We start from the raw sequence: 9,056 nt of genomic DNA, 5'->3' as shown, positions 1-9,056 counted from the left end.
TCGATTTTGGGTCTACGGGATTTCATCCATTCTTCCGATTAGAAGGTTGCTTCAGTGGTAGTGCGTATGACTCCAGATCAGAAGGTTGCTTCGATGATTAGCGTCGCACAGGCACAAACACAGACAAGAACCTGTTACTTTGGTGACCTAACGGTGGAGGTGAAGGTGACAACAATGATCGACGTGGTGCTCTGCGTCTAACACTCCGGCTCACCAGAATCCTGTTGGTGCCAAAACATGGCAGATCCTATTCATCAGAACCTTCGTCTGCCTTCCGATGGTGATCGCTCAAACATGAGGATGATCGGACGACTCTGTTTCATCAATGGTTCATCAAGTATGTAGAGCAAAAGGGCTGATAACGTGTTAAAAGTAAAATCATAATAGAGAGATAAGGGAGAAAGAGAGAAAGGGAGAATCATCTCTTGTATTCATCTGTGTGTTCATCATATGCTATCTGATACATGAAATACATACACTTCCATACTAATACAAAAGGACATAAATAAACATAATGAGCCATAAAATCATCCGTTATGTCCATTACAAATAAATGTCCATTGAATATATTTATAACATTAATAAATATTATGCAATCCTGGGAAAAATCTTGACAATAAAGTAACAAAAATCAAATCACAACATCAACAACTTAACTTTAGAGATGCGGGGGATCAAACCCCGTGCCTCTCGCATGCAAAGCGAGCGCTCTACCATTTGAGCTACATCCCCAATGTGGGAAATGCCTTCCCCATAATTCTTTTATTTTTGTTTCTGTCATCGTCAGATATCAGACAAAGAAAAAACATTTCAGAAGTCACTCATATCAGAGCTAAGTTTCGATCCTGGGACCTGTGGGTTATGGGCCCACCACACTTCCGCTGCGCCACTCTAATTTGTTAATTTTTGTTTGGATATTAGTATATTTATCAGTAACAAAGCAAGGCTCCAAAAGTACACAATTCCATCTTCAAAGTCACAATCTTATTGCATAAACACAATGACTGTACTTTAATGCATCCCAGTTGTCATACATAAATCTGGTTCTTGTGGAGTAATTAGGAACATAGGGTGAAAACTATAGGAAAAAGAGTTTTAACGATTTTATTTTTTTCAAATTTACTTCCATCTATCTTTAACTTTCTAAAGTTTTTTTTTTTTTTTTTTTTTTTTTTTTTTTTTTTTTTTTAACAATTATGTTTTATTTATTAGGTAAAATTATTGACTTCTAAAAAAATAATAAATAAAAATTTTATTGAGTTAAATCATTCTCTCTCATTTTTTTTTTTCAAAGCTTGGCAATCCCTATAACTTAAATTATCCGTAGGGAAGGAACTTGATTTGGGTGGGTTTATAAGCATAAGAATCTTTATGCTTTTCAACAAAAATGTTTCAAACATTAGCTTAGGAATGTGTTTTTTGGAAGCTAACAAGAAACAAGAAGTTTAATCTAGAGAGCTCTAATTGACCATAAAATATAGGGAAAATAACATTTTTAGTCCATGAATTGCTTCACATTTAGAAATTTGGTCTATGTTAATTGATTTAAACAAATTTAGTCCCTTAGCTTAATTATCTATTATGTTGCACTTTCAGTCCCTAATATTATATAATTATTAAACTCCATTTATAAACAGTTTTATGTGCTTATTTTGTCATTTAAAATCAACATCAATTGTTAAAGTTTTATTCTCTCCATGTGAATGTCGTTTTTAACGTAAAAATTGATTCTAAATGTAAAAAAATAAACATATATTTAATGAAGTTTGACAATTATATAAGAATAGGAACTAAGAGTGCTACATTATGGACAAGTAAAGAGCTAAATTTGTGTACTTGTTAGTATGAGAAGTATACATGTGGGTATTTGTTAGTAGAATACGTTTACTGAAAAATGACTATTAAACAATGAACAACATGTGGATTAGGTTGAACTCAATGTATATATATGTACATATATATATATATATATATATATATATATATATATATATATATATAGAAGAGCGCTCATATGCGGCGGGGTCTTACGGTGCGGCTGTGCGGTCAAATTCCAGAATACACCAACAGTGTTAACAATATGCACCAACAGTGTAATAAAAACACACCCCAATGAAATGTAATAAAACATCACAAAATACACCACAGACTCAAAAAAACACACCATATAACTCACCACCCCCAATGGTGTATTTTCGAACAGTGTATGGTGTTTTTACTCACACCTAATGGTGTGTGTTTGGTGATGCAGGGCTCTGTTTACTCTGTTTTGTGTGGTGTATTTCCTAACGTTGATGGTGCATATTTGGTGAACTATTGGTGTTGCCGCACCGTAAGAAATAACCGCACCGTAAGACACTAGCCCAGTTTCCCCCAAAACTTAGGGACATTTCTGTAATATCATTCATTTAATAATAATAATAATAATAATAATAATAATAATAATAATAATAATAATAATAATAATGCTATTACCTTAATTACATATTATTATACTTTCCTTTTGAATTAGTATTTTCCATCTATATTCTCAAATGTACTAACATTCAATTAGGTCATACGAATCATGAATGAGGAAACGCTCCCTAGCCAACGGTCGGAGGAGGATCACGATCTGCTTGAGCAAAGCACGAAGAAGGCCAAAACCACCTTCGGTGAGGCGGTAGACACCTCGATGGATCTGACGACGGGCTTCTCTGCGAAAGTTGATGCTGTTTTGGAGACACCAATTGAGGACATGGGGGCGCCAGTGGCGCCACTGACCATGCAGGTATCAGGTGAGAGGGAAACGTCGAACCCACTAACAATTCCCGTTGTATCTCAGGTTTCGGAGGTCGCAAGGCGGACCTACGCCCACTGTTGCAAAAATCGCGCCTAGGCGCTAGGCGCCCGGCCTCCTAGGCGGTCTAGGCGCCCGGCTAGGCTCTCTAGGCGCTCTAGGCGCCCTAGGCGGTCCCCAGGTGCCCTCTGGGCACCTAGCGATTTTTTCAACATTGCCTACGCCCAAACCGTGACAGGCCAGTCGGAGGAGACGCCGGGGGACGTAGATGCGGAGGAAGATGAGGACCAGGAGGAAATTTCGGACCAGGAGGATGATGATCCGCTATGCCCAACAATACGTCTGTCGAAGGTGGAGATTCGACAGATCAGGGCGCCATGGAGGTTGGCGATTATCGTCAAAGTTATGGGTAGATCGATCGGGTACACGTACTTACTGCGCCGGCTGACGTCCATGTGAAAACCGAAGGGAAAGATGGAGCTAATCGCGATTGACAATGGGTACTTCATAGTGCGGTTTGGAGCGGTAGAAGACCTGGAACATGCCATGTTTGAGGGTCCATGGATGGTCATGGACCATTATTTGATCGTCAAACCATGGATGCCGGACTTTGATCCGTTCTCAGACGTCACAGAAAAGGTCCTAGTATGGGTAAGAATTCCTTGTCTACCTGCTGAGTACTATAGTCTAATCTTTCTCAGGAAATTGGGGAACAGGGTGGGAAGAATGATCCGAGTTGATCAAGCCACAAACATGATGTCACGAGGGATGTTCGCCCGAATATGCGTTGAAGTTGATATATCAAAGCCATTGATTTCGAAGTTCAAGTATAAGGGACGTGTGAGATCGGTGGCTTATGAGGGCATCCATTTGGTGTGTTTCAAATGTGGTATTTATGGACATACACCTGATGATTGCCCCAAAGCAGTCAGACCTGCGAATGCATGCGATGATGCTCCAAACAGAGAGACGGAATGCAAAGGCCCAGGGGAATCACGTGGAGTTATAATCGGAGCAGAACCATTTGGCGCATGGATGATTGCGCCAGGGCGAAAAAGCAGAAATGGGGGTCGAAAACATGAGAAATCCAACCGGGGAGTTGAAGAAGGGAGACAGGAGGCGATGCATGGCCAGACCCAATTTGCTCAAGCTACCAGATTTGCGGCCTTGGCAAAAGGGGAGGAAGAACGGGACGCTGAGGGGGGGCTTGTTGGGGCAGAGCAGGAGATGGTGGAGAAGCTGGAAAGCAGCTTAGATCCGCGGCAGAGGGCTCGCGCAGAGATGACTGAGGGGAATGTTATGAGGAAACCGAATGTGGTTGTGGTAGAGAAACAGATCCAGAATGCACCACCTGTAGTGCGTAGACCACGAGAAAATGCGGAAGCCTTGGCCACTCGTTCTCAGCGTGTAAATGGAGGGGGTTCTCGGAGGGCGGCGGAGGCGGACGAGCATGTTGTTGTTAGAGGCGAGCAAGGTGGCTTAATTGTCCACTCTGCAAGAGTGTGGATCGGGGATGAGGCAACCGACCTCCCTTCTCCGGTCTTGCAACACACAAAGGAACACCATACGGACCCGCCAATATGCTACGACAATGAAGGCGATGCGGTGATGGAGATAGACGGGGACCAAATGCCACAAGAGGGTGATGAGGCCAGTATCGGCCTTTGAGGTTTGGATTGTTTTGTCTTCGCCTTTTGATTCTGTAATCCCATTTGGATTTCTGTTTGTTTTTTCTTATCCTTTTATTTTATGTTTATGGATCTGTTGACATGGAATTGCCAAGGGGCGAGTGGACGGGCGGTCCACCGTGCCCTAAAATTTTTATTGCAGACTTATAAGCCGAGCATCCTGGGTCTTTTCGAACCGAAAGTCTCCGGGGTTCAGGCCAATAATATCTGTTCGAAGCTCGGATTTTCAGATTGGATTCGCGTGGAAGCTGTGGGCTTCAGCGGGGGTATCTGGGTCTTCTGGAAGGAACCAATACATATCGATATTTTGTTTACTCATACACAGTTCATTTTGTTACAGGTGACCCAGAGCGGGCATCCACCATGGGTGTTTGCGCCGGTATACGTGAGTCCGGCCCATCATCTGAGGCGCCGGCTTTTGAGAGATTTGTCCTAGTCAAAATGGGGCCCGTAGGGCCCTTGGATGGTGGCTAGGGACTTTAATTCCGTTATCACGAGAGATGAAACAAGAAATTATGTCTCCTTTTCTGCCCAAAGAAGCTCGGACTTTGTAAACTGGATCAATGAAGAGGGTTTTGTTGACATGGGCTACTCGGGACCAAAATTAACCTGGGTCAAACATGAATCCACAGATGGGGCAAAGGGGGCCAGACTAGATCGGGCGATGTGTAATCTTGAATGGCGCGGCCGGTACCCAGAAGCTGTGGTGGAACACTTACCTCGTGTTGCCTCAGACCATGCGCTTCTATTAATTCGACTCTATGGGAGGCAGTGTTCTAATAGATTAAATTTCTTTCATTTTCAGACTGCTTGGATTACCCACCAGGACTTGCAACAGGTAGTCGGAAGAATCTGGAGCCCCGAAGAAAACTTGGCAGATAATATACGGCGGGTAACGGACGGTCTCAGTAGTTGGAACAGGGATGTGTTTGGAAATGTGTACACGCGCAAAAGAAGCTTGCTATCCAGAATTGGTGGTATCAAAAAGATCCTGGCACGTCGATCACATAGTGGCTTGCGTAGACTCGAGAGGAACCTGCAAACACAACTAGAAGAAACCCTTTACCAGGAAGAACTTATGTGGTACCAGCGGTCCAGAGAAGAATGGATAAAGTCGGGGGACAGAAACACAAAATTTTATCATGCTGCGGCCACAGTGCGAAAATCGCGTATCAAGATTTCGGGGCTGAAGGATGACAACGGGATGTGGATGCCGGAGGGTAATGAGTTGCGGGATCATGCCAGGACCTTCTTTTTAAATCTTTTCACCGAGCCCACCAACGGAGTAGACGTTTCAAGCATTGGCAACACCTTCCCACGCATTGGCCAGACGACTTGGAGGGTGTTTAACAGAGAAGTTTCAAAGGAGGAAGTTTACACAGCAGTTTTCGACATGAAACCATTCAAGGCTCCGGGCCCGGACGGCCTACCAGCGGGCTTTTATCAACATACGTGGGAAGTTACTAGGGACAGTATCTTCAAGCTAGTCAGGGACGCCCTTAGTACTGGCAGGCTCCCGGAAGGAATGAACGACACCCTAGTTGCGCTAATACCAAAAGTGCAGGTCCCTGAGACGGCCAAGCAGTTCAGGCCTATCAGTCTTTGTAACGTGAGCTACAAGATTCTAACAAAGACAATTACAAATAGGTTGAAGAGGATTCTACCCCAAGTCGCAGGGCCATACCAAAGCTCCTTTGTACCAGGGCGCCAAATCTCGGACAATGTGACTGTGTACCAGGAAGTAATTCATACCATGCGTGAGGCCCGGGGGAAAAAGTTCTATATGGCTATTAATTTGGACCTAGAGAAGGCCTATGACCGCCTGTCTTGGGAGTTTATTAAGGACTCTCTGAAACGGGTAGGTTTTAATGATATTTGGATTAATGTTATAATGACTTGCATTTCTTCGTCCAGGTTGGCAATAATTTGGAACGGAGACCGATTGGAACAGTTCACACCAACGAGGGGTATTCGTCAAGGCGACGCAATGTCCCCGGCTATCTTTGTTTTGTGTATGGAACGGCTCAGCCACCTAATTGCGTCAAAGGTGAACAATAAGGTTTGGAAAGGTATCAAATTGGCCCCACTGGAACCCATTTTATCTCACCTCTGTTTTGCAAATGACATAGTCCTTTTTACCGAGGCGACATACGAGCAAGTGGAAGTGGTCCAGGATTGTTTAAAGTCTTTTTGTGAAGCTTCGGGGCAGAAAGTTAGTCTTACTAAATCACAAGTATTTTTTTCGAAAAATACTCCTCTCGGAGTTGCACAAGAAATAGCCGCAAAGTTGGGTATCGCAGAAACGAAAGATCTGGGGAGATATCTTGGTGTGCCTTCTGTGCATGGCCGGGTAACATGCAATACTTATGCAGGCCTTTTAGATCGGATTTCTGCCAGACTGGAAGGATGGAAAGCAAAGACTCTCTCGCTAGCCGGGCGTGTCACTTTGGCAAAATCGGTACTGAACGCCATCCCGATTTACATTATGGAAACGGCAGTCCTCCCTAAGGGTGTCTGCTCGGAGATTGAGAAAAGGACCAGGCGTTTCATATGGGGCCGCGATGAACAATCCGGGAGCAACAAGATGAGTCTGGTGGCCTGGGACACAATCACTACGGATAAAACATGTGGAGGCTTGGGCTTGAGGAAATTGCAGACCATGAATGAGGCTTGTATGATGAAGCTTTGCTGGAGGCTAAAAACGGAACCTAATGCGCTCTGGGCAAAAATGCTTATTATGAAATATCACCATAGCTCTGGCTCACACCTGGACACCACACGTAGAAGAAATACTTCCAACGCCTGGAAAGGGATAAGCGCGGCTAGAGAAACCTTAGAGAGTGGGCTCACGCATGTTGTTCGCAATGGGAAATCGACTCGTTTCTGGATGGACCCTTGGCTTACACCAAAACCTCTATATGAAAAGTTATGTGGCACCCTGAGCCTCCCAGATCTTTACGCGAACGTGGAAGATTACTGGGACAAGGTAAGATGCTGGAAATGGGAGAAGTTACAGAGATCTCTTCCCACTGAAGAAATGGAGCGCCTCGCCGATTTCTGCCTAGCGGATGAGAACATTCCAGACGGGTGGGGCTAGAGTCCAGATCCTCGGGGGTATTTCTCGATTAAATCAGCGTATGGGTGGGCGGGTACTTCTGTAAGACAAGAAGTTGACAAAGTTTGGGGTCTTATTTGGGCGTTAAGAGTTCCGGCAAGAATCTCGATGTTTATCTGGCTGGTTATGCATGGGAGAATCTTAACAAATTATGAACGCACTAGGAGACACATCACTTCTAATGAATGTTGTTATATTTGTGCAGGACAGCGAGAAGACTTGGATCACCTATTTAGACGCTGTGACGCCACGAACCGTATTTGGAAACAGTCTCTACAGCGACGAACGGAGGAGGCCATGCGCAACCTCGACTGGGAAAGCTGGCTTACGATGAACCTGCAGGGGGATTGTAAGCAAGGTTTTGGGGACGGATGGCCAGAGCGGTTTGGAGTCAGACTTTGGTGGCTGTGGAAATGGCGAAACGAGGCGGTTTTTAATGGGACCTTTTTGCCATTCAACCAGAAAGTGGACTGGCTACGGAGATGCGATGGTGAGATAGCTGCGACTTTTAAAGGGAGAAGATGCCCCATGCCAAGGCATATTCGGGGAGACGAAGCCACTTTGACGTGGGATAAACCAGACGAGGGATGGTTAAAATTAAATACGGATGGCAGTTGCAAGAGTGACGGCCAGGCAAGCTGCGGAGGTGTCCTTCGGGATAATCATGGTAACTGGCGTAGAGGCTTCATCTACAAAATTGGTAGATGTTCGAGTGTAGTGGCGGAAGCGTGGGGCATCCTACAAGGCTTGCGTATGGCTAAGGATTACGGTGCGCGACGAATAATCCTTGAATGCGATTCAAAGTTGTTAGTGGAGGAGCTAAGGGCGGGTGATGATGGGCAGATTCAACACAATAATATTGTTCGTCGGTGTGTTAAAGAAACGAAGAGGTTCACAAAAGTGAAAATTATGCATATTTACAGAGAACAGAATCAACTCGCTGACAAGCTGGCGAAGTGGGCGGCGATGCATCAGTTTGGCTATCACTTACTCGATTTTCCGCCGAGGGAGATTGAGGAGTTGGTTTCCCTTGACAGGATGGGAGCTTCGTCGATCAAACGAATATCACAACAACGATCTGTTACTGTTATCTAGTTTCTTAGATGGGTATCCCCCTCTTCAATGATAAAAAAAAAAGTTTTTTCCACCTATAAATACAAATTATACTTTCATTTGCAGTCTATATTATTATATGTTCCTTTTGAATTAGTATTTTCCACCTATTAAAGACAAAGGCGAGCCACCAGCTCCCTTTGTAAATGATGTGGGATCATTTTGATCTTACATTGAAAATGTTTGGAAAGATGAGCTATTCAAAATGTTTACAAACATAATTGCTTGCCCATCAATGTGGGCAAGTAGTGAGATGTCTAATTTTATTTTATTTTTTTTTGTTTAGAAGTAAAGGAAAATTAAAAATGGAAAGAAAATATTTCAATAATAATATTTTACATCATCAAGTGGTAAAGGCATA

The 9,056-nt window shown here is 43.8% G+C and overlaps 1 non-coding gene across 1 annotated transcript; it reads right to left on the bottom strand.

The window, feature by feature from the left end:
• Window positions 1-659: 659 nt before the first annotated feature.
• On the bottom strand, window positions 660-732 carry TRNAA-UGC. Its single transcript has one exon. It is a non-coding gene; the product is annotated as a tRNA-Ala (tRNA).
• Between the last annotated feature and the right edge of the window lie 8,324 nt (window positions 733-9,056).

The sequence above is a fragment of the Ipomoea nil genome, unplaced genomic scaffold (genome assembly GCF_001879475.1).
Source record: "Ipomoea nil cultivar Tokyo-kokei standard unplaced genomic scaffold, Asagao_1.1 scaffold2144, whole genome shotgun sequence".
Classification (NCBI taxonomy): Eukaryota; Viridiplantae; Streptophyta; class Magnoliopsida; order Solanales; family Convolvulaceae; genus Ipomoea; species Ipomoea nil.
The sequence above is the reverse complement of the archived record's forward strand: the minus strand, read 5'-3'. Positions and strand labels throughout refer to the sequence as shown.